This window comes from Bombina bombina, chromosome 5, assembly GCF_027579735.1.
Source record: "Bombina bombina isolate aBomBom1 chromosome 5, aBomBom1.pri, whole genome shotgun sequence".
Taxonomy (NCBI): domain Eukaryota; kingdom Metazoa; phylum Chordata; class Amphibia; order Anura; family Bombinatoridae; genus Bombina; species Bombina bombina.
In genome coordinates this window covers 287508983-287536001 of record NC_069503.1, presented here as the reverse complement: position 1 = coordinate 287536001, position 27019 = coordinate 287508983, and the positions used below count along the sequence as shown (strand labels likewise).

General features: G+C 38.7%; 1 pseudogene; it reads right to left on the bottom strand.

Annotated features, from left to right (window-relative positions):
• Positions 1-24900: 24900 nt before the first annotated feature.
• On the bottom strand, positions 24901-25016 carry LOC128661792 (uncharacterized; annotated as a pseudogene).
• Between the last annotated feature and the right edge of the window lie 2003 nt (positions 25017-27019).

The following is a 27019-nucleotide window of genomic DNA, read 5'->3' as shown; positions in this document are numbered from 1 at the left end:
AAGCCTCTGCCATTTCTTTGGCATCTTGGTTGAAACTTCTGATTCACAAAGCTTATTTGGAGGTGGGGTAGTCTCCACCTCAGAGAATAACAGCTCATTTTACAAGATCAGTTGCCACATCTTAGGTTTTCAAGAATGAAGCTTCAGTTGATCTAATCTGCAAAGCAGCCACTTGGTCTTCTTTGCATACCTTTACAAAATTTTACCATTTTGACGTTTTTGCTTCTTCGGAAGTGGCTTTTGGTAGAAAGGTTCTTCAGGCAGCTGTCTCAGGTTGATTCTAGTGCCTATGATTTAAGTTTTTTTTAATTTTTAAGAAAACATAATTTTTTTGGGTTTAATTTCTCAGCGGAAATAGCTGTTTTTATTTTATCCCTCCCTCTATAGTTACTCATGGACTTCCACAGCTTGAGTATTATATCCCATCAGTAACTAGCTTGTAGACTCTCGCCACCTATATGAAAGAAAACATAATTTATGTAGGAACTTACCTGATAAATTAATTTCATTCATAGTAGCGAGAGTCCACGAGACCGATCCATTTTTTTGGCTTATGATTTTTTTGTATAAAGCACATTATTTATCCTGTTCCTCTTTTTTATGCTTTTACTCCTTATACACTTTACTAACTTGGCTATACGTTAAACTGAGGTATGAGTGAGTGGGAGGTGTATTAATAGGCATTTGAGGTTTGGGAAACTTTTCCCCCTCCTGGTAGGAATGTATATCCCATCAGTAACTAGCTCGTGGACTCCACCATGAAAGAAATTAATTTATCAGGTAAGTCTTACATAAATTATGTTTTTATGTTTTCAGGTACTTGACTGCAAAGGGCTCCAATGCACACACACACACACACACACACACAGATATATATATATATATATATATACATACAACCCAAATGGAAAATGCAAATAAACAAACAAAAAGGGGTAGATTTATCAAGTGTCGGGTGGACATGATCCACTGTAGCATACACTATCAGCATTTAACACTGCACAAGCATTTTTGGTGAAATGCCCCCCCTGAACATTTGCGGCCAATCGGAGGTGGCGGATGAGTTAAGCAACAGCTGTCTTACGACCGCTGCTTCTTAACTTTTGTTTCCGGTGAGCCTGAAGGCTCACGTGGAAACAGCTGCATCTGCAGCATAATATATCTACCCCAAAGAGTCATTTCAAAATTCAATTCACCCTGTACTATATTGGAAACACATTATTAACAGATTATTTGATGTTTTACTTTGCAAATTTAATGTATTTTTAAAATATACACTCATTTCAAATCTGATGACTGCAACACATTCCAAAAAAGTTGGGACCGTCAACTGTTTACCACTGTGTAATATCACCTTTTCTTTAAATAACACTTATTAAGCGTTTGGGCACTAAAGACACCAATTGGTTAAGTTTAGCAAGTGGAATTTTTCCCCATTCATCCATTATCCATGTCTTCAGCTGCACAACTGTACGGTCCTTTCTTACCCTATTTTGCGCTTCATAATGCACCACACATTCTCAATCAGAGAAAGGTGAGGACTGCAGACAGGCCATGCTAGCACCTGCACTCTCTTCTTAAGCAACCATGCGCTTGTAATCCGGGCAGAATGTTGTTTGGCATTGTCCTGCTGGAAAATGCAAGGACGTCCCTGAAAAAGACTATGTCTGATTGGCAGCATATGTTGTTCCAAAATGTATACATATCTTTCTGCATTTATGGTGCCCTCACAGATGTGCAAGTTATCGATTCCATGGGCACTGACCCCCCCACCATGACAGATGCTGGCTTTTGGACCTTACGCTGATAACAGCTTGGATGGTCCTGTTCCTCTTTGACCCTCAGAACACAACGGTTATTTTTTCCAAAAACTATTTGAAATGTTGACTCGTTGGACCACAAAACATGATTCCACTGTGCTACTGTCCATCTCAGATGAGGCTGAGCCCAGAGAAGTCAGCGGTGCTTCTGGACAGTGTTGATGTATGGCTTCTGCTTTGCATAGTAGAGCCTTAACTTGCATCTGTGGATGCAGCGGCAAATGGTGTTGACTGACAAAGCTTTACCAAAGTATTGCCGAGCCCATGTCAGGATATCCATTACAGACTCATGGTGGTTTTTGAGACAGTGACGTCTGAGGGATCGGAGATCACGCGCATTCAGAAGTGACTTTCGGCCTTGCCCTTTACGCACCAAGATTTGACCAGAACTTTGAATCTTCTAATTATATTGTGTATAGTAGAAAGTAAAATACCCAAAATCCTACTGATTTGTCTTTGGGGAATGTTGTTCTCAAAGTGTTGGATTATTCGCTAACGCATCTATTGGCAGACTGGCGAGCCTCGACCCATCCTTACTCTTGAAGGACTAGGCCTTTTTTGGAGGCTCCTTATATACTATGATTACACAATTGCCCCACCTGTTTCACATCACATTCTTATTTTAACTTGTCACATCGCTATTAGTCCTTAATTGCCCCTGTCCCAAATTTTTTGGAACGTGTTGCAGTCATTAGATTTGAAATGAGTGTATATTTTCAAAAATACATTAAATTCACAAAGTAAAATGTGTTAGTAATGTGTTTTCAATATAGTACAGGGTGAGTTTTCAAATGACTCTTTTTATTAGTTTATTTGCATTTTCCATACTGTCCCAACTTTTTGGGAATTGGGGTTGTATATATATATATATAGTGTATATATTTATATGTATATACATACTGTATATATATATATATATATATATATATATACATTTGTGTACATATGTATTTTTGTGTTTATATGTGTATATATGTCTGTAAATATATATATCACACATATAAATACATAAATACATATGTACACTCATATAAATATATATATATTTATATATATATATATATATATATATATACACACACATACATATACATATTTAAACATGTGTATGTATGTATCTCTATGTTAAATCCCTTTGTAGTCCTTTTATTCCCAAACCACTGAGACCTCATAACTTTGAGCCCTTAAAACTTTTTATTGGAATTTAAAAAATATATTTTTTAGTGTTATTATGAGTGTAACTGTACTTTTAAATGTATTTTTGATGTGTTTTCTGACAGTTTTTTGACTCACATAACTGTTAACAAGAGCTCTGAAGTCACGGTAATCATTATAGCGTAAATCCTGATTGCGCTCATGTGTTCACATTTACTTTCAACCTGTAACACGGGCCGAATTTAACTTGTGTGCAAACGGCATCGAAACCTCAATATTGCTTGTGTGCAAACTATAGTGTTCCACTCGTATTCTAGCCCATAGATGTTACATAGATAGACAGACAGACAGACAGATAGATAGATAGATACATTTGAAGTATTAACTGCACAAGGGGTATAGCAAATATTTAACACTTTTACATAAAAATTATGTTTTTCATTTTGAGCACACATTTTTCAGTTCACCCTCTATTTCAACCAAGTACAAATGAAGCAGCTTTAGTATAGTGTATTCTGCCTTAAGGTTATTAGCAAGATAAGAAATTATGTGTAACATATATTTTGCTTTTTTAGTTACAAAGTCATAACCTCTTACAGTATCTCACAAAAGTGAGTACACCCCTCATATTTTTGTAAATATTTTATTATATCTTTTCATGTGACAACACTGAAGTAATGACACTTTGCTACAATGTAAAGTAGTGAGTGTACAGCCTGTATAACAGTGTAAATTTGCTGTCCCCTCATAATAACTCAACACACAGCCATTAATGTCTAAACCGTTGGTAACAAAAGTGAGTACACCCCTAAGTGGAAATGTCCAAACTGGGCCCAATTAGCCATTTCCCCTCCCCGGTGTCATGTAACTCATTAATGTTAAAAGGTCGCAGGTGTGAATGGGGAGCAGGTGTGTTAAATTTGGTGTTATCGCTCTCACACTCTCTCATACTGGTCACTGGAAGTTCAACATGGCACCTCATGACAAAGAACTCTCTGAAGATCTAAAAAAAAGAATTGTTGCTCTTCATAAAGATGGCCTAGGCTATAAGAAGATTGCCAAGACCCTGAAACTGAGCTGCAGCAAGGTGGGCAAGACCATACATTGGTTTCACAGGACAGGTTCTATTAATAACAGGCCTCGCCATGGTCGACCAAAGAAGTTGAGTGCACGTGCTCAGCATCATATCCAGAGTTTGTCTTTGGGAAATAGATGTATGAGTGCTGCCAGCATTGCTGCAGAGGTTCAAGTGGTGGAGGGTCAGCCTGTCAGTGCTCAGACCATACGCCGCACACTGCATCAAATTGGTCTGCATGGCTGTCGTCCCAGAAGGAAGCCTCTTCTAAAGATGATGCACAAGAAAGCTGAATACAAGCAGACTGAATAAACTGAATACAAGCAGACTATGGACATGGATTACTGGAACCATGTCCTGTGGTCTGATGAGACCAAGATACACTTATTTGGTTTAGATGGTGTCAAGCATGTGTTGCGGCAACCAGGGGCCCGATCCGATATGCAGCGTCGCCCGCAAAAGCCGGCGACGCCAGATTTTGCACGATGTTGGTATTACATATACGGCGTAGCATACAAGTTACGTGAGTATATTTCACCCTTCGGCCATATTTTTTTTACCCATAGACTAACATAGAACTACGCGCAATTTGGTATCCAATATACAGCGTAAGGACTTACGTGCGCAGATTTCAGAAAATCTACTCTATTCTCATCTCACCACAAATTGCAGGCGCAGGAACCCTTGCACTGACTAAAAAAAACAACGTAACTCCCTGGAAGCCTTAACAAACACATACATTTAAGCAGCATCTCAAGGTTAAAGGGACAGTATACTATGATATTGCTTTTTTAAGGTTTATTTGTGTATTTGAAATAGTTTGAAGCCACAACATAATCAAATGGATTGAGCTTGTAGGTACTTTATCACATTGTGGACATATACTTGCTTATTTACTTTAAATTGGATTACCTTCATCTCTTTAGAACCCGCTGGAGTGTAATTTATTCTAATGCTAACACAGCTTGGCACTGATGCCAAAATATATAAAGGGACAGTCAAGTCCAAAGAAAACCTTCTTCTTTTAAATAGGGCATGTTATTTCAAACTACTTTCAGATTTAATTAGAACACTTGCTTTGTTCTCTTGGTATTCTTAGTTGAAAGCAAAACCTAGGATGGCTCATATGATCATTTCTAACACCTTCTTGAAGGCTGCCTCTTTGCAATTGTCAATCAAACCAATCACAGACACCACAACCTCTCACCTGCAGACTTAAAACACCTGATAATGCCCACCCTATCAGTAACATCACTACTATATATACCAATGTGTCAATTTATATTGGATGTGAGATAAATTGATTTACATCTTAGAAGTGAATATTACTATATGTACCCTTCAGAAACAACTATTGTGGATGTGAGTTATAGTACAAGAATATGTCATAAACAGGATAATATTACCTTTTTTGGGCCATTTCCACACAGGCCTTATTATATGTTTTAACAATATAAGTATATTAAAACACACCTCACATGGATGTGGATGACAATTATATGGTAAATAACAGAGGACACGATTTATGGTGAACTATAAGAATATTTATTTCTTTTTTGGCTTCTTGTATGAGGGAGCTGAGGTGGCTGTAGTGGATTGCCTTGTTCTCCTAGTATGAGAAGATTCTTCTGTTTCTGCTGGTGTGCTGGCCACAGATGATAGGCTGGAGGCAGTGTCCTGCTGGTGTGTAAAGTGCTCAACCAACACACCCAAGAGTTGATTTTGTTCTCTCCATCTATTGTCCATTTGCATCTGCATATCAGACAGAATTCGCATCATCTGGGATTGGTTATGAACACTTGCACTTAATGATGCTGCTATGTCCCTCTGTAGCTCTATGCTATGTTGTTGTCTCCTCTGTTGGCTCCTGAAGAACCTCTCTTGGCCTCTTTGTATATTCTCTGTGCTTGTTATGAGCCTCCTCTGGAGTGCAATATATTCCTCACCCAGGGGTGAATACAATGCATCCACAGGCTCTTGAGCAGCAGGGCTTCTAGGTGCTTGAGGTGCAGGTTCAGCTGCGTCTGCTGCTGCTTGAGGTGCAGGTTGAGCTACATCTGCTGCTGCTTGAGGTGCAGGTTCAGCTACATCTGGTGGTGCTTGAGGTGCAGGTTCAGCTACATCTGCTGCTGCTTGAGTACTTTCAGCTATATGTTCTTCTGCAGATGGTGGAGCTCTTCCAAATGAAGAGGATGGTGGTGCTCTTCCAAGTGAAGAGGATGGTGGAGCTTTCAGGGTGGATTGATAGTCCCACTGATGACCAGTGTGTGACCACTCAGCCTGTCCAGTTGGCACTTCTTGTGACATAGCCTGTGTGTAAAAGCCATGACTGCCCTGAGATTGTGTTGGGGGGGGGGGGGGGGGTAAATACATGGACCCTTTGTGGCTGTCTTGGCTCCCCCTCAAATCCAAAAGAAGAATATTCCTCTGTCCAGGAATCTTGCCAGGGGTCATATGTCAATGGTGGTGGCATCACTTCCGGGTCCTCAACTGAAGCCATCCAATCCTGCTCATGCCTGGGAGCATAATGTTCACGTGGTTGCCTGAAGACTGGTGGTGGTGGCTTCATGCCTGTAACTGGTGGTGGTGGTGGAGGTGGCTGCATGCCTGTGACTGGTGGTGGTGGTGAAGGTGGCTGCATGCCTGTGACTGGTGGTGGTGGTGGAGGTGGCGGCATGCCTTTTTGCATCCTCGTGACAGGAGGTTCTGTGGAGGAGTCAAATGATGAGAGGGATTAGTACAGTCATATATATGTCCATGTGGGCATACAATGTACATTGATACATGCTAGGGCCTATACTGATTCTCATGTCAAACTCTATAACATGCATGTGCACATTGTGATTTGTGATATGAGGGATTTTAATATGCGCAGTATACAGGTATCTGTTTCATACAATAGTTATGTGTACATGTCAATGATGGAGAAAATGTGTTCTTTAAGTGACACTATGGTCACACAATTTACTTTAGCCTGATGTAGGCACTGAACCTGCTTTCTTGAGCTAAAAGTATTGTGATGGCTATAGTGTCCATTTACTGAAAACTCTACATGTGGCTTGTGGCCTGTGTTACTCTGAGACATGTTAATATTGCACTATTCCACCTCATATCATGAATTGCATTTTGTTAAGTAGCATTAATGTCAAATATAATTGTGGATGTTTTTGTTAGTAGGCCAAATACCATGCTCCTCATTGTGTACATGAATGTGTGACATTAAAGAATGTTATATCTCAAATACATATAATACTGGTGTGTGGGATGTTACTCACCAGCATGATGTGCTGTGGTTGCAGCCCCTGAGTCATGAGCCCCTGGAAGTCCACGGACTGCTGTGATACTCAGGGACCTACGTATCATCTCCTGCCAGGTGTTGTATTCTGTGTCCAGGGGTGGACCACCGCCTGTTCCCCTCTGTTGCATGGCTTCCTGCCCCATCTTTTCTTTCACCCGCCTCTTACAGTCATTCCACCTTTTTTTAAGGCCCTCAACAGTCCTCCTCTGCGGGGCCACACTGTTGACGGCATCCTCTACCACCAACCATGCCATTTTACGCCTTTTGGCAATGCCATTGCCCTTCTCCTGGCCAAAGAGGGCACTGTGATTGTCCATGATGGCCTGGACTAGGGCAACATTCTCATCGAATGAGAAGTTTGGACATATCATCCTCTCATCCTCTGTGGACACCTGGCTTGCTCCCTGTGATGTCCCTGGTGTGGGTTCCTCCCTATCCTCTCCCTCCTCCCCCCTTCTGTCCCCATGTGCACCCTCTGTCCCTCTTCTGAATGTGGTCTCTGGGGCTCTCGCGCATCTCCCCTCCCATCATCCCTTCTAGCTCTCCCTCTCCCCACTCCACTTACTCCCTGACGGGGACCCCACTGCTCCTCCTGTCCTCTACAATACTCCTCTCCCTGCCACTCCTCTCCCTCCTCCCCACCTCTCCCTGGCATCCTCACACTACACACACTCACACACTCACACTCACTCCCAGTTCAATCACACACAATCACAACCAAACACTCAGCCTATCACACTGTAAAATTCAAATAAAATGTGTGAGGTGTTAGAAAAAAAAAGTGTTGTGTATTTTGTATATGTATGTATGCAATATGTGTGCAATATGTAAAAATATGTGTAAGTGTACAAACTTAACCCACCAACAATGCGACCTAACTAACTCCTCTGCGCCTCTCTCTCTACTCTCACTAATCCTCCACTCCAGTGTAGTGTGCTGTAGCTTAACAAACCATCCAAACACACTGAAGAAAATGGCGGCTGCGCATGGGTTTATATATGACTTTTGAATAGCGTAATTACGCGGCGCATTTTTAGATGGAGTCGCGGTTGATTTTTATGAGTGTTAGCCTAATTGGCATAAAACTACTCTTTATTGAGACTTTACGTGGACAAAATACAGGCGTAAGTCACTTGCGACGAGTAAAATGTGTATTTGCGCACTTTTCGGAAGATCGCCAGTTTGTCCTACTTACGCCAGTTTAGCATCTAACGGCGCAGTATATGTAATACCCTGATGTGCAAGGTGAAATTACGGGTGGCCAGTTCCCACGCTTGTGCCGAAAATTACGCCATATATCGGATCGCGCCCCAGGTGAGGAGTACAAAGACAGGTGTGTCTTGCCTACAGTCAAGCATGGTGGTGGGAGTGTCATGGTCTGGGCCTGCATGAGTGCCGCTGGCACTGGGGAGCTACAGTTCATTGAGGGAACCATGATTGCCAACATGTACTGTGACATACAGAAGCAGAACATGATCCCCTTCCTTTGGAGACTGGGCCGCAGGGCAGTATCCCAACATGATAACGACCCCAAGCACACCTCCAAGACGACCACTGCCTTGCTAAAGAAGCTGAGGGTAAAGGTGATGGACTGGCCAAGCATGTCTACAGACCTAAACCCTATTAAGCATCTGTGGGGCATCCTCAAACAGAAGGTAGGGGAGCGCAAGGTCTCTAACATCCACCAGCTCTGTGATGTTGCCATGGAGGAGTGGAAGAGGACTCCAGTGGCAACCTGTGAAGCTCTGGTGAACTCCATGCCCAAGAGGGTTAAGGCAGTGCTGGAAAATAATGGTGGCCACACAAAATATTGACACTTTGGGTCCAATTTGGACATTTCTACTTAGGGTCGTACTCACTTTTGTTGCCAACGGTTTAGACATTAATGGCTGTGTGTTGAGTTATTTTAAGGGGACAGCAAATGTACACTATTATACAGGCTGTACACTCACTACTTTACATTGTAGCAAAGTGTTATTTCTTCAGTGTTGTCAAATGAAAAGATATAATAAAATATTTACAAAAATGTGAGGGGTGTACTCACTTTTGTGAGATACTATAGTAACCATGAAACTAGGCAAATCAGTCAGTGACTTAGAGTTACATGAGGATTTAGGTTCAGATGAAATTTGGTTACAGAACATTTATTGGAATATGCTGAGTCTAATTTCAGAGGAGGTGTATAAGGAATCAGTTCAATCTGATATGATCTCACTATGACATCAGTAAAGGTACAAGGTTAAAATGTAAGACATAATGTCCTATGTTTTAAAATAATTTAAATTCAAGTAGTGTAACAGAATTTCCTGGGTATAAAGATCTGAGAAAAGTTTAACTGTTAAACGTAGCTCTTCAGGGGATGCTACTGAAGACTTATGATGATGTATAAGTCTTTCAAATACCAGTGGATAGGAATGGAATTCTTTCTGAACAGTCTATTTTTTTTCCTTAGTGCTTTAATTTAGACATGTGCATTTTGTTTTGTTCTGAATCAAAATTCGGACGAATTTGCCAGATTCGGAGATTCGAATCGATTCAAATTTTCCGAATTACCCTAGCAAAGAAACTAAACTAATCCAAATGCATTTGTAACGAATAAATCCAAATTAGTTCTGATTTATTTGTTACATTTGAATGGCCATGGACTAATCATAATTAAGTATAAAAATTAAATTTATAAACACAATTCAGTATAAAAAATAAATTTACTGAGATTTAGTGAGATAGAACAGTGAAATAATTCCGTTTGTGTAACTTGGAACCATCTGAATAAACATAACACATACCAAACTTCCGAATTTACGAATCAAATCTAAAACAAATACATCTGAATTTATATGAATCCAAATGAATCTGAAACTAATACATTCACATGTATCCAAATTCAAATTGATCCAAAACTAAATTCGAAAAAATCTGAATCCGTCCGAAACTAACCAAAACTATTTTTTCTACTGCGCACATGTTTCATTTATCAGATCTAATTACCATACTGTTGTACGTGATATATTTGAAAGCTGGGAATCTGCACATGCTACTAAATTATTGCATGCATTCAGTAATAGCTATTATGCAGTCCGCCTATCTCAGAGTTTGGGAAACGCAAAGGTTTTTCCAATTTACAGAAACATATTTACAATACCTATAAAACATAAGGCAATGTAACTACAGAGAACAAAGAATACATTGTTTATTACATCCAATTTTTCTGTAATATATATTTAAGGATCTTAACATTAACCTCATCAAGACATTTTATGGGATCAAAAGAGAGTAAAATTCCCTTTATAGGCCGCATGAAGCTGTTCACTACTGTTTGTTCTCATGTATTTTTCATGTGGTTGAGCTGTTTTGTATAATCTAGAGAGCTGCTGGACTAATATGCATATTTGGATATATATCTTCTTTCACTAGCAAGTGCATTCTCTAAGGGAAGAATAAAATGTAAATTCCGGTCAGGATGATTTTGATGCTATCAGAGGTAATAAGCGAGCAACATGGCATAGTTGCTCTTTGAAGCGCTCTGTTGGGACTTGTGCATGTGGAGGTAACTCAGGCTCCTGTTTATGCACAGATCATCTCACCTGGGGTTTTATTTTGCTACCAGTCAGACATTGTAGGGAATTATTTCTACTCTGCCCAGGATATGTAGATCACACTAAACAGTGTCTTTAGATTGCAGATGCGCTTCTACCACAGCTTGTCAAGTGCTTTTAGGACTGGCCAGGGTACAAGAGCAGCTATAAATAAAGTTTTCTACAAACATTCTGTTTAGTGTTTGTCAGTATATATGCATTAAATGGACATTAAACACTAAATAAATGGTAGATAGAATAATGCAGTCAAAGAAAAGATCAGTTTGAGAATAACATGTAGATGTATTTTGTAAAGTTTCATTATCTGTTTAAATATTGATAAAATAAGTGTAAAGTTTTAGTCTCTATAAAACAATGGGAGCTGCCACGTTGTTACTTAGGTTACCTTCTCTGCTGTGGCCAATTAGGGACAGTTATAGGTCACTAGAGTGTACAGCCAAAGGCTGTGTGGAATATAACAGTGTTCTGCACTTCCATTTCTAACAAAAACTGAAAAGTTCACAATTTCAGAATGGAATTTCAGGAAAGGGTACAAAATAAATAATGAAAGTATATTGCAGAGTTTTTGTATATATAAAATGTATCATTTTATATTACCATCTCAAAGTGTTTAATGTCCCTTTAAACCTAGAACCTGCCTATTGTTACTTTTCCTGGTTAGTATGCAACAGTCACAACTATCAGGTTTGCCCAGTGTACCACTGCTGCTGTCTACCATGTTTGCCTGCACCATGCACTAATGTTTGTGTACTGGTTGTTGTGCTGCAATCTGTTCCTCCAGTGCACAAGATCTTATGTCACCTATACAGCTGTTTGTCTGAATATGTGCTGCTTCAACTATAACCCCTTACACTTATTATTTTTCTTCTTTCTCCTGATGTGAGCAGTTTAAATTCCCAGCTTCACAGCTGTCCCAATTAACTGGTAAGCTCCAAATCTTTTTATCTTACAGGCAGGACTTTCCAGTTTAAGCTTTTTCTAAGCTTACATGCTGCACATTAAAGGGCCACTAAACCCAAAATCTTTCTTTCATGATTCAGATAGAGAATACAAATTTAAACAACATTACAATTTACTTCTATTATTTATTTTGCTTCATTTTTTATATATCCTTAGTTGAAGAAAAAGCAATGCACATGGTGAGTCAATCACACGAGGCTTCTATGTGCAGCAACCAATCAGCAGAATATCAAGAGCATAAAACAAATAAGATAATAGAAGTAAATTAGAAAGATGTTTAAAATTGCATTCTCTTTCTAAATCATGAAAGAAAAAATGTGGGTTTCATGGCCCTTTAAGGTCCACTAAGGACTTTCTATGTTATCAACTAGTGGAGTTTTCCAGCACATATCAAAGGATCAGGGCTGGCAAAAGCAAAAGAGCCCACAAAGAACCTAAAAAATTCACTTTTCCACTTCGATTAGCTAAGTGTGAGTTTAATTTCTGTTAAAGAGCAAGATATTAAGATCAGTATATGTTTACATATAAACAAAGATAGCTGTGTGCGTGGGTTATTTATGTCAAAGGAGAGATAAACAATATGAAATGGCTTAGCAAGCTATATAGTGATGTAGGGCACACAGTGTTATTTTTTTTGTATTTCCTCCGATAGTATGACAGAAAAAGAGGGAAAGTTATATATAGCTGTGCAGGATGGGAGCACACATTTCTAATGACATATAAGGAGTGTGAAATAGAACACAATAATGCCTTGTTTAGGACTTCCCTGGGTAAGCAGTTTACTGGTGATAAAATCCCCAGCTTTGGGGGTGGGGGAGCATGGATTTATATTACTTTTGGGGGATATATATTGCATGAGTATAACTTGTAGTTAGTATACTAGTAAGAGGACAATACACTAATTATCTAAATGTATTTCAAGACATATCACTAAAACAGCAGTGAAATATACTTTTAATTATTAAAAAATATTTAGGAAACAGAAGAATATGGGGTCCATTTATCAAGCTCCGAACGGAGCTTGTGGGCCTGTGTATCTGGCGAGTCTTCAGACTCGCCAGAAACAGCAGTTATGAAGCAGAGGTCTAAAGCTCCATTAACTCCATAACCATGTCCGCCTGCTCTGGGGAGGCGGACAGGAATCGCCGGAAATCAACCCGATCGGGTTGATTGACACCCCCCTGCTGGCAGCGGATTGGCCGCGAGTCAGCAGGGGGCAGCATTGCACCAGCAGCTCTTGTGAGCTGCTGGTGCAATGTTAAATGCAGAGAGCGTATTGCTCTCCGCATTCAGCGAGGTCTTGCGGACCTTATCCGCACTGTCGGATCAGGTCCGCAAGACCTTTCATAAATAGGCCCCTATAGCTAGACCACAGAATGAAAACAATAAAATACTGTGACCCCCTCATTTCAGGTTAAATACCCCAGCTTTATATGAACAAGTGGAATTGTGTCCTGTAGTTAGCTTGCCTGAGTAAACTATATTTGTGTTGTAAGTTTAGTTTCATCTTTATATATTTTAAACCCTGAATATTTTGTAAGATATTAAGTTTACATAAATAGAATTAGGTACTAAAGAGCCAGTTACCACACGCAGCCAGTCTTTGCGCATTCCAAGCCGCGCATTTAGTGTGTATGTACATCTAAACCCTCGCAGTTACAGCCTAAAAGAGAACATTATATGAAACAAAATATCCCCTGGCAGGTTATCATGTGCAAATCCTTTCACTTCTGTGGTGGCTCTGCAAGTGAGTCACTTAGGTACAGGTACGTGTTTGTGTTAGAAACTACTGAGCATGCTTTGGTTATTCCTGCATAATACATTTCATACTAAATAAAACTTAAGATGGGCTCTGAGAGCGTCTAGCACAGTGAACAGAGGCATAGCCTTCTGTCAGCAATGGCATTATATATAAACAGAGAACCCACCATTTCAATCCCTTTTAAAGTTTTTATAGTTTAGATACAAATGTTTATTTTCTGTCTGCTAAAGACACATATCTAGTTAAGTTACTGAACAGTCCTTTTTTTATGCAAGGTGAAAAATTCATAGGCGCCTCTTCAGTGAGGAAGTCGTCTGCAGATCCTCAAACACATTTCTGGAAATCTTTTATAATATCTGTCTATTTAACTAGTTTTAGAGAAAATATAGAAAAATAACAAACAGAATTTGTATAAAAATCTACTTTACTGATACTGTTATATTTGAAACTTTGCTTTCAACACTTTACAACTGCATCCTCACTTGCTCAACCTAAAAAAATAGACATGGTCTTTAACCAAATAAATCGTCTGAAAACACACTATTACTTTTGTAGCTCTTATACCACCTACATGGCTCCTTCCATATGGCAGGATCATACTTTCCTAAGACATACTGGACTGTTGATTATTGCACTCTCCATGGGGTTAAGGAGACAGCTAAACTGTCAATCTTCCAAAGTTTTTCAAATTCAGCTGTAGAGTTTTACTGCGAGTGAACAGGCAGTTCCCTGTTTAAAACACATTTTACTTCTTTAAATACATTTCTTTTAACATTTGCAGACACATAATGTAACTTGTTACTAAGGTATTTTCTGTGATTTGTGATCCCACACCAGCTGCTCCTCACTATACTTGAGAACAAGTACATATATCATAATGATGTGTCTAATATCTTAAATGGCACTGAGAAATTCTTTATGTCAGATTTTTATGTCTGTAAAAGTTCAAATATTTTCTTATAAAGTCTGCAAATGTTCAAAATATTCTCAAGCAACATGTTGAACAGAAAACAAATTTATTTGATATATTTTTCTTTCTTATTACATATTGATACTCCAGCACAGTGATGGGCAACCACTTTCCTTTAAAAGTTTAATAAATACTAGGGGGCGAATTATCAAGCTTCAGGCTCGCCAGAAAAAGCAGTTATAAAGCTCCATAACTGGTCCGCTCGCTCTGAGGCTGCGGACATCAATCCGCCCGATCTAATATGATCGGATTGATTGACACCCCCTGTTAGTGATTGGCTGCGAATTTGCAGGGGGCGGCATTGCACAAGCAGTTCACAAGAACTGCTTGTGCAATTATAAATGCCGACAGCGTATGCTGTCGGCATTCATAAATGTCTGTCGAGCATGATCCACTGAGCGGATAATGATGGACAGACTGATGATAAATCGGCCCCTAGGCTTGCGAATTCTTTTAAATTACCTTTAGGGGTTAAATACTTACCTTTAGAGTGCTGAGAGCCACGCTAATCCTGACACTTCTGCACAGAGCCACGGGGCTTAGCATGGCGGATCCTAGAGCGTGCGTTAAAGGAGAAGGTACCTTACCTCAGGCACTGGGATTTGCCATGCTAAGTCTTCTATTAATGTGGCCCTTGGCTCTGTGAAGAAGGGTCGGGATTAGTGCAGCTTTCCAACGCACTAGAGATAACAATAACACTACAGGTGATTTTTTTCACCTGTAGGAAAGGAACATTTACATTGTTTAATGAAAATAAATGTTAATGTTCCATGAATATGCAATAATCTTCTTGTTTAAAACAAAATGAATACTGAATAGTGGAGCAAATTAATATTTTGAAAACTATTTTTCTTAGTATTCGTTATGAAAGATTCAAACCACATTTTCTATGCTGCACAAGCCTATTAAAGAGACGGTCTACACCAGAATTTTTATTGTATAAAAAGATAGATAATCCCTTTATTACCTATTCCCTGGTTTTGCACAACCAACACAGTTATATAAATACACTTTTTACCTCTGTGATTATCTTGTATCTAACCCTTTGCAAACTGTTCCCTTATTTCAGTTCTTTTGACAGACATTCATTTTAGCCAATCAGAACTGGCTCACCTGAATGCAACATGTGTGAGCACAGTGTTATCTATATGACACACATGAACTAATACCCTCTGGTGGTGAAAAACTGTCAAAATGCCCTGAGAGAAGAGGCAGCCTTCAAGGGCTTAGAAATTAGCATATGAACTTCCTAGGTTTAGCTTTCAACTAAGAATATCAAGAGAACAAAGCAAAATTGGTGATTGGAATCAGCCAATCAGAATCAAGTTCAATCCGATTGGATGATCCGATCAGCCAATCACATTGAGCTTGCATTCTATTGGCTGATCGGAATAGCCAATAGAATGCGAACTCAATCTGATTGGCTGATTGAATCAGCCAATCGGATTGAACTTGATTCTGATTGGCTGATTCCATCAGCCAATCAGAATTTTCCTACCTTAATTCCGATTGGCTGATAGAATCCTATCAGCCAATCGGAATTCGAGGGACGCCATCTTGGATGACGTCCCTTAAAAGAACCGTCATTCGTCGGGAAGTCGTCGGAAGAAGAAGATGGGTCCGCGGTATAGGTCTTCAAGATGGAGCCGGTCGTCATCGGATGAAGATAAAAGATGCCGCTTGGATCAAGATGGTTGCCGGTCCGGATCGCCTCTTCTTCCCGGATAGGATGAAGACTTTGGAGCCTCTTCTGGACCACTTCAGCTGACGGATTATGGATCGCCAGCCCCCGCTTGGGCTTGGATGAAGATTTCGGAGCCTGGAACGATCGGTGATACCTGGCATGGTGAAGACAAGGTAGGAAGATCTTCAGGGGCTTAGTGTTAGGTTTATTTAAGGGGGGTTTGGGTTAGATTAGGGGTATGTGGGTGGTGGGTTGTAATGTTGGGGGGGGTATTGTATGTTTTTTTTACAGGCAAAAGAGCTGAATTCTTTGGGGCATGCCCCGCAAAGGGCCCTTTTAAGGGCTGGTAAGGTAAAAGAGCTTTGAACTTTTGTAATTTAGAATAGGGTAGGGCATTTTTTTATTTTGGGGGTCTTTGTTATTTTATTAGGGGGCTTAGAGTAGGTGTAATTAGTTTAAAATTGTTGTAATATTTTTCTAATGTTTGTAAATATTTTTTTATTTTTTGTAACTTAGTTCTTTTTTATTTTTTGTACTTTAGTTAGTTTATTTAATTGTATTTATTTGTATGAATTGTATTTAATTTATTTATTGATAGTGTAGTGTTAGGTTTAATTGTAGATAATTGTAGGTAGTTTATTTAATTTATTTATTGATAGTGTAGTGTTAGGTTTAATAACTTAGGTTAGGATTTATTTTACAGGTAATTTTGTAATTATTTTAACTAGGTATTCTTAACTATTTAATAGCTATTGTACCTGGTTAAAATAAATACAAAGTTGCCTGTAAAATAAATATTAATCCTAAAATAGCTACAATATAATTATAATTTATATTGTAGCTATATTAGGGTTTATTTTACAGGTAAGTATTTAGCTTTAAATAGGAATAATTTATTTAATAAGAGTTAATTTATTTTGTTAGATAAAAATTATATTTAACTTAGGGGGGTGTTAGTGTTAGGGTTAGACTTAGCTTTAGGGGTTAATACATTTATTATAGTAGCAGTGATCTCCGATCGGTAGATTAGGGGTTAATTATTGTAGGTAGCTGTCGGCGACGTTGTGGGGGGCAGATTAGGGGTTAATAAATATAATATAGGGGTCGGCGGTGTTACAGGCAGCAGATTAGGGGTACATAGGGATAATGTAGGTAGCGGCGGTATACGGAGCGGCAGATTAGGGGTTAATAATAATATGCAGGGGTCAGCGATAGCGGGGGCGGCAGATTAGGGGTTAATAAGTGTAAGGTTAGGGGTGTTTAGACTCGGGGTACATGTTAGAGTGTTAGGTGCAGACGTAGGAAGTGTTTCCCCATAGAAAACAATGGGGCTGCGTTAAGAGCTGAACGCTGCTTTTTTGCAGGTGTTAGGTTTTTTTTTCAGCTCAAACTGCCCCATTGTTTTCTATGGGGATATCGTGCACGAGCACGTTTTTGAAGCTGGCCGCGTCCGTAAGCACCGCTGGTATCTAGAGTTGCAGTGGCGTTAAATTATGCTCTACGCTCCCTTTTTGGAGCCTAACGCACTGAAAACCCAGCCATTCTGTGAACTCTAAATACCAGCGGTATTTAAAAGGTGCGGGAGAAAAAAAGCACGCGTAGCTAACGCACCCCTTTGGCCGCCAAACTCTAAATCTAGCCGTTAGATTTTTTAAATTTTTCGTTTAGGGGTTAATAACTTTATGTAGTGGTGGCGATGTCGGGGAGTGGCGGAATAGGGGTTAGTAACTTTTTTATAGTGGTGGTGATGTCGGGGAGCGGCAGAATAGGGGTTAATATATTTAAATAGCGTTGGTGATGTGGGCAGCAGATTAGGGGCTAATACGTTTATTTAATAGCCACGATGTAGGTGGACGGCAGATTAGGGGTTAATAAATTTAATATAGTGTTTGCGATGCGGGAGGGCCTCGGTTTAGGGGTTAATAGGTAGCTTATGGGTGTTAGTGTACTTTGTAACAGTTTAGTTATGAGTTTTGTGAAACATTTTTGTTACACAAAACTCATAATTACTGCTCGCAGATGGTGGTATGGATCGTGTCGGTATAGGCTGTAATACAAGCATTTTAGCCTCACCGCACAACCTGTAATACCGGCACTATGGAAATCCCACACAAAAGCGTCATTTTTTGAGTGCGAGATTGACATTACGTTACATGCTACAATGCTTGTGGTACAGCTATACTGACACAACTCCCCATAGTGCGTTCCTGCGTTTACGCTGAAATTGCCATGTTTTTCAGCGCTAAAAGCTGCAACGCAAAACTCGTAATCTAGGTGTATTTTACTTGCGCCTGTAAATCTATCAGATGATGATAAAAAATGTACAGAGAGTAATGTGATTGGAGATATTTACCTTTGCCTCCTCTGAGCGCGCCTGTTGTAAGGCACAAAAGTACTTTTTTTGATACATTTGCTTGCACTGGTAAGCTTTGAGACAGGTGCGCTGAGATGGACATGGAGAGAACAGTGAGGTGCATTCAACTTGACAAAGATAAATGAAGCCCTTAGTGTAGATCTCTTACCTTTTGTGAGGCCTATACTGGTCATGATCTGATGTATCTTTCTAAACATCCTTCTGTATTATGTCTGCATATTACTCAAATAGTTTAATTCTGCTTTTTACATGTTGCTTGACTGTTTTAGAATCCACCATAATTTATAAGGAAACCTTGTTTTCCACATGGCGAGACCCGTTACATTATAGAAAAGAAAATGTTTAACTTGTTTCTTCAATATTTAAACAACTGAGATCATTTTAAAAATATATATTGATATACTATTGTCAATCTTTCTTTTGATACATATTTACACCTTCTATTACATGAATGTAGTATTTAACCTGGTGGTATCACTATTAAAGTCTATGTAGATCAGAGGTGGCTCTAGACTTAGGTCCTGATATTCGAAACCTCACTGCTCAGGTGAGATGATTTTTTTTTAGAATTGTTTATGTTGCTATGTAGTGTTCTTTATGTGAAAAAGAAACTCCTACATTACAATACAGGTGGCCCTCGGTTTACAACGGTTCAATTTGCAACGAAGCAGTGCATTGATTAAAATAGCCAGTAGGTGGAGCTGTCCGCTTGTGTTGCAGCAAAGTTATGCAAGCCAAGCAAGCTGAAATTAATCAGTTTAACCAGACCTGAGCTATCGAGCAGCTTGCAAAGGAACAAGATCTTCCTGTCTATAAATCAGTCCAGATTGGAATGCAAAGGAAAGAACTGTTTGCATTAAAATGCAAGTAAAGTCTGTGTTGTGTGATTATTTTATTAGGTTTATAATGATGTTTAGCAAATGTTTTTGTTCATTTAACTTAGATTAATTATATATTCTGTGTTGTGTGATTATTTTATTAGGTTTATAATGCTGTTTAGCATTTAAAGTCTTCATTTCAAAGCTTTAAAAATAATGTATTAGGTGTTACTTATGCCAATTTTGAGAGGGGCCTGGAACCTAATTCCCTCACTTCCCACTGACTTACATTATAAACTGGGTTTCAATTTACAACGGTTTCGATTTACAACCATTACTTCTGGAACCTATCCCCGGCGTAAACTGAGGGCTACCTGTATATTAAAATACAAGGTAAAAAAAAAAAAATCAAAAAGATTTTGTGTGATTTTGAATATCAGTCCCCCAATGAGGCCTTAGGCAAAACTAAATTATGAGGCCCCTCTTTTTAACTACTTTTCTTTTACTTCTATTATCAAATTTGCTTCATTCTCAAGGTATCTTTTGTTGAAGGAGCTGCAATGCACTACTAGGAGCTAGCTCAATACATCTGTTGAGCCAATGAAAAGTGTGATATATGTGCAATCACCAATTAGCTTCCAGAAGTGCATTTCTGCTCCTGAGCATACCTAGGTATGTTTTTCAACAACTGATACCAAAAGAACAAATCAAACTAGATAGTAGAAATAAATTAGAAATTATTTCTGAGTCATGAAAGACAAATTTTGGATTTAATGCCCCTTTAACTCGCAAAAGAAAAGAATGCAACATTTTCCAAAATATACTAATTTGTGTAAAATGAATATTTTTCATGCAAGGGTTGCCAAATCCAAACCTGGAATTGTACTTCTGGCTCATAACTTTTTGCAGTACTATACATAAACCTCAATATTCTTACCGGCTCCCAAATGTGAAATAAAACTTGTTGTTGTTGAAAAGTGCATTGGTTGTTGAAAAGTGCATTTCAATGCAAACTATAGCTACAAGATGCTATAATCTAATTCAAAGTTTTTTATTGAGAACTTCACACATCACAACAACAGAATCCATATACTTGGAATTGCATGTCCTAAGCTCCAAAGAATTTTAGGAAGCCGCAGCTTCCTAATTTTGTACTAAAACTTGAAACATAAGAGAAAGAACAACTCCAGATCAAGACATATTCATCATGCCTGCCAACTCGGCAATTGTGGGGGGAGAGACCACAAAACAGAACAAAAACAAGATATAAAAAAAAAAAAAAAAAAGAACAAAACGAAACAAAAAAAAAAAAAAAAACCAAGGGAAGGAAGGGAAAGGGAAGAGAAGGTAAACCAGATAAGTACCAAATAACTCGCACCATCTTGAAAACCAAACACCCCCCTGACCCTGACAGAGATTTTAAAGCCAGTATAATGGAAGAACTTCTCCAGCGACCAGCAACATGAAATTAGCATTTTTCTTCAGAGGGGCAACAAATTGAATCTGTTCCAACCTGGGCCTTGCTAAGATTACCCTCTTCCACTTATCGAAGAAGAGCCTGAGAACCTTTTCCGACCCCCCGACTAGGTGCTGTCTTTCTATGATCATTTGTATCTTGATGCTATTGACAAACTTGCCTACTGTCGGGACCTCGGACGATCCCCATTTAAAAAATATAATATGCCGGGCTGCTAGAATGACCATATTAATTAATTGTCCCACACCTTTATATCGCCCAAATTCTTTTAAAAGGAAAATGTGTCTTAATTGGAGCACAAGCTCATCACGAATAAACCTATTTACCCAGAATTGAATTTTACACCAGAATTGACGAATTTTTGGGCAATCCCATATACAATGTTGGAGATCTGCTCCCTCTTTATGACATTTAAAGCAATTCCCCTTATTCCCGTTATGTTGCCACTTACTTATCCTCAATGGTGTTAAATAAAAGTTATTTAGAAGTTTAAACTGAGATTCTTTCCAGCTTACTACTCTCGTTGCTGTGTCTGCCAGTCTGATGCTCTTTTCGATGTCTTCATCTTGCAAAAAGTTAATATATTTTATGAGGAACCTTTTCTTTTTATTAATATGTTCTTTCCCTGATATATTTATTAAAACTTTGTACCAATATGATATTGATCTTTTGCCGACCTCGTATAATTTCACTCCTGCCTCAATTCCTGGGTCCCACACTATTCTATGCTTCTGTAATGGTTTAGAGAAGTAACTTCTAGCTTGTAAATAAGCATAGAAGGTTTTTGTCGGTAATTGATATTGTTCTGCTAATGTTTCAAATGTATGTAGAACTGGCCCTTCCCCCTGAACCAACTGGGAGAAATAACGTAAGCCTTTCTGTCGCCAGATTTTAAAGGCCGGGTTATCATATATCCCAGGTATAAAATCGGGGGTGCCAATAAACGGCAAATATTTTGATAAATAAAAATCTTGTCCTACTAATCCACAGAATTTCTGCCAAGCGCAAACCACATTAGAGAAAGTTAAGAGGGTGCTGACATTGCTAGGTAAACTCCTAAATGGATGATGTAGAATTGCCTTAAGATCAAAGGGTTTTATCACCGTAGATTCTAAATCATAATAAGTCACTTGGTTAGCTTCCGTTATCCAATCTATACTGAATTTCATGAGGGCGACTATGTTATATCTTGCAATGTCTGGCAAAGCCAGACCCGCGTATCTTTTGCTTTGAACAGGTTTCTCAGTTGCTATCCGAATTTTCTTTTTGCCCCATATAAAGTGCGCGCACGTTCTATTATATCTAGCAGCATCTCGTTTTTTAATCATTAATGGTAAATTTTGCATTAGAAATAATAATCTGGGGAAAACTATCATTTTAATCAGCACGATTTTTGCGGAAAGCGAACAAAATTGTATATTCCACTTACCTAGTCTTCCTTCAAGATTATCAAAGAACTCAGCGTAATTAAGACTATACCATTCACTGGGATTTTTACTTATTTTAATACCTAAATAATTTATTGATTTTACTACTGTAAAACCGTGTTGCAGAGGACTCTCTCTAGTTTGATTAATCCAGAGCAGTTCTGACTTTTCCTTGTTGATTTTATAGCCGGAAAAGGTAGTGAAATTATTAATAATTGCCAAGCATTTGGGTATACTTTCTTTTGTATGCTGTAAAAATAACATAATGTCATCGGCATATAAAGAGATTATAATATTATGTCCCCCAAGTCCTATTCCCATTAATTCTTGCCTGAGTTGAATGGCCAAAGGTTCTAGCGCGAGATCAAAAAGTAAGGGCGACAGGGGACAACCCTGTCTAGTCCCTCTTTGTAGGGTTATAAACTGAGACAATTCGCCGTTTACCAACAATTGAGATTGTGGGCTGTTATATATCTTTTTAATTAGCTGAACCAGATTGCCTTCAAAACCAAATTTCTTGAGAGTTATAAATAGGTGATCCCATATTATGGAATTGAACGCTTTTTCTGCGTCAATCGTAAGCATAGCCAGATCTGCTTGACGTTTTTTATTTGACGACTGCATCTTGTTAAAATAATGATCTAAAATAACTAGCACCCTCCGCATATTCCGAACTGGGTTTCTTCCCGGGATAAATCCAGATTGATCACAATGAATCAAGTTACTAACCACTTTCTTTAATCTCTCTGCAATAATTGCTGTTAATATTTTATAATCTTGATTCAGGAGTGAAATAGGTCTGTATGATCCCAATTCATCTGCTGCTTTCCCTTTCTTAGGAATTAGTGTCACTGTTGAGTCAGTGAAATAAAGTGATTTCAGCTTCCCTTGTATAAAATAACTATTAAAAAGTTCCACTAGTGTTCCCGCAATATCCTTTTTAATAATTTTATAAAATTCTGCCGGGAGTCCGTCCGGCCCTGGAGCTTTGTTAATACTAATTCTATCAATCGTTCTTTTCACTTCTTCCTCTGTTATCGGGGAGTTCATCTGCTCTAATTCCTGTTTGTCTATCTTTGGGACCTGAATCTTTTGCCAAAACTCCGACATTCTCTTCTTGTCTATTTCCACCCTTGAATATAGTTTCTGGTAATATCTATAGAAGGCCTCTCTGATCTCCCTCGATTGGGTAAAAAAATTACTCCCTTCCTTAATAAGTGGTATTAGGCCACTTTTTTTCCTGTGTCTTATTATCTTAGCTAGATGCTTAGTGGCGATCCCCTGATATCCTTGGCAAAATGCTCTTATACGCATATCCTCCTTGGCCCATTTTCCCTGAGGAATGTCTCCCGCTCTGATTTAGCGTTCTTATAGCTATGCCATAAAGAGCTATTTGGATTAATCACATACCTGCTGTATGAGTTTCTGAGTTGGTTGGCTAATTGAATCTCCCTCTCTTTTAATTTCTGCTTTCTCTTAACCATATAATTTTTAATTTCACCTCGCAATACAGCTTTGCCTGCTTCCCAGAGTACCTCAGGACTGCTCACATTCGAGCTGTTCTGACTATGATACACTTTCCAACTTTCCGATAGAAAATTCCTAAACTTTTTGTCTAAAAACATATATTTGGGGAAAGAAAACATATTCCTATTCCGGCCTTTAATTGCCGTGTCCTTCATCTTTAAGCTTATTATCGCGTGATCTGATATAACTATTTCTTCAATATGTGTCTCTATTTCCAGGGTCAATAATCTCTCATCTATTAGAAACATATCTATACGTGAGAAGTTTTTAAATGATTTGGATTCACACGAAAATGCGCGCTCATCTGGATGCTGTAAGCGCCAGATATCTCTTAGCTTTAATGTCTTTGCAAATTCCCGAAGGAGTTTTGCCTCTCTATTATGTTTCCTTACAGCTCCAGATCGTAGCCTGTCAATCCCTGGCCACATTGTTTCATTAAAATCACCCGCCATCACTATGTTTTGTCCTAGATAGTTTGCTGATTTGTTTTTTATAATTTCCCAAAATTCTGTCTCAATTTCATTTGGGCCGTATATATTGCATAGCGTCTACAATCGGTTATTAATTTCAATTTGTACAAACATAAATCTCCCTCTCGGGTCTAACATTTGACTCTTTATCACATATGTTAAATTTTTATTGAACATTATGGCCACACCACATTTCCTATTATTGCAAGGAGTTGCTATAATTTCACTAATCCAGTTAGTGTGTAACTTTTGTATTTCTACCTCTTTCAAATGTAGCTCTTGTAAAAAAATAACATCTGGCTTCTGGCGCTTTAACATTTTTAACACATTCTTTCTTTTATTAGGGGAGGTTATCCCTCCCACATTCCACGACACATACTTCAACATTTAATTTTAATGCATATATTAAAAACCAAAATCATATACACTTGATTCCCTACCTCTATGTCAGGGAGTAGGTTATTTCTCTCCTTTCGCACGCTGGACATGTCTACCGCACCTGGTGTTCCCTGGCGGTCACCCATCCCGGTACTGACCAGGCCCAGCCCTGCTCCACTTCCGAGATCATACGGGATCGGGTGTTCAAGGCCGCTTGCGGTAGACCTGCAATACACAATATAAAACCATAAGAAAAAAAAAAAAAAGATCTCCCCCCTTTTTACAGTCAAAATAAATAACAAGCATATCTTGCGTCATCCTTAAACCATAAAAATATAGATCCAAACATCATGTTCCAGTTGTCATAGCTCTACACCCTTTTCTGTACAATATTTTTTAGCTTCTGTTGGTGTATTTAATACAATCATATTCCCTTCTGAGAAAATTACAATTTTGGCTGGGTATCTCAAGTTTGCCTGAATTCCTGCCTTGATTAAACTTGTGCAGTATGGTGCCATTGCCTTTCTCTTTGAGGAGGTCTCCGTTGAGAAATCCTGAAAGAGAAAGACCGGTTTCATTCCTATCTTGAACCCCTGAATTTTCCTATAGTGCCTCATTATCTGAACTTTGTGTTGAAAATTTAAATATTTAATTACCACCATCCTTGGGCGAGGGTTACCTTCCTGGGACTCCCTTATTGATCCTGTTCTATGCGCTCTCTCTACATGAATTTTTTCTGTTAACTGCATCCCTAACAATTGTGGTAGGGTAACTGAAGCGAATAATACCAAATCTTGATACTCGCTCAGCTCAGGTAGCCCAATTATGCGGATATTATTCCTACGAGACCTGTCTTCCAGATCTTCTAATTTAGATTGCATAATTTCTCCAACATTGGTGTGTCCGGTCCACGGCGTCATCCTTACTTGTGGGATATTCTCTTCCCCAACAGGAAATGGCAAAGAGTCCCAGCAAAGCTGGTCACATGATCCCGCCTAGGCTCCGCCCACCCCAGTCATTCTCTTTGCCGTTGCAAAGGCAACATCTCCACGGAGATGGTTAAGAGTTTTTTGTAGTTTTATTCTTCTATCAAGTGTTTGTTATTTTAAAATAGTGCTGGTATGTACTATTTACTCTGAAACAGAAAAGGATGAAGATTTCTGTTTGTAAGAGGAAGATGATTTTTAGCAGACAGTAACTAAAATCGATTGCTGTTTCCACACAGGACTGTTGAGATGAAGTAACTTCAGTTGGGGGAAACAGTTAGCAGTCTTTTCTGCTTAAGGTATGACTAGCCATATTTCTAACAAGACCATGTAATGCTGGAAGGCTGTCATTTCCCCTCATGGGGACCGGTAAGCCATTTTCTTAGTTAAACATAAAAGAATAAAGGGCTTCAAAAAGGGCTTAAAAACTGGTAGACATTTTTCTGGGCTAAAACAATTGCTTTACTAGGCATATTATGCATATTCTAACTAATTATTGGTATTATAATCTTGGGGAACGTTTAGAAAAACGTCAGGCACTGTGTTGGACACCTTTTTCAGATGGGGGCCTTTCTAGTTATAGACAGAGCCTCATTCTGGGACTGTATAGGGGTTAAATGTAAAAACGGCTCCGGTTCCGTTAATTTAAGGGTTAAAGCTCTGAAATTTGGTGTGCAATACTTTTAATGCTTTAAGACACTGTGGTGAAATTTTGGTGAATTTTGAACAATTCCTTCATACTTTTTCACATATTCAGTAATAAAGTGTTTTCAGTTTGAAATTTAAAGTGACAGTAACGGTTTTATTTTAAAACGTTTTTTGTGCTTTGTTGACAAGTTTAAGCCTGTTTAACATGTCTGTACCATCAGATAAGCTATGTTCTATATGTATGAAAGCCAATGTGTCTCCCCATTTAAATTTATGTGATAATTGTGCCATAGTGTCCAAACAAAGTAAGGACAGTAATGCAACAGATAATGATATTGCCCAAGATGATTCCTCAAATGAGGGGAGTAAACATGATACTACATCATCCCCTACTGTGTCTACACCAGTTATGCCCACACAGGAGGCCCCTAGTACATCTAGTGCGCCAATACTTATTACCATGCAACAATTAACGGCTGTAATGGATAACTCCATAGCAAATCTTTTATCCAAAATGCCTACTTATCAGAGAAAGCGCGATTGCTCTGTTTTAAACACTGAAGAGCAAGAGGACGCTGATGATAACTGTTCTGA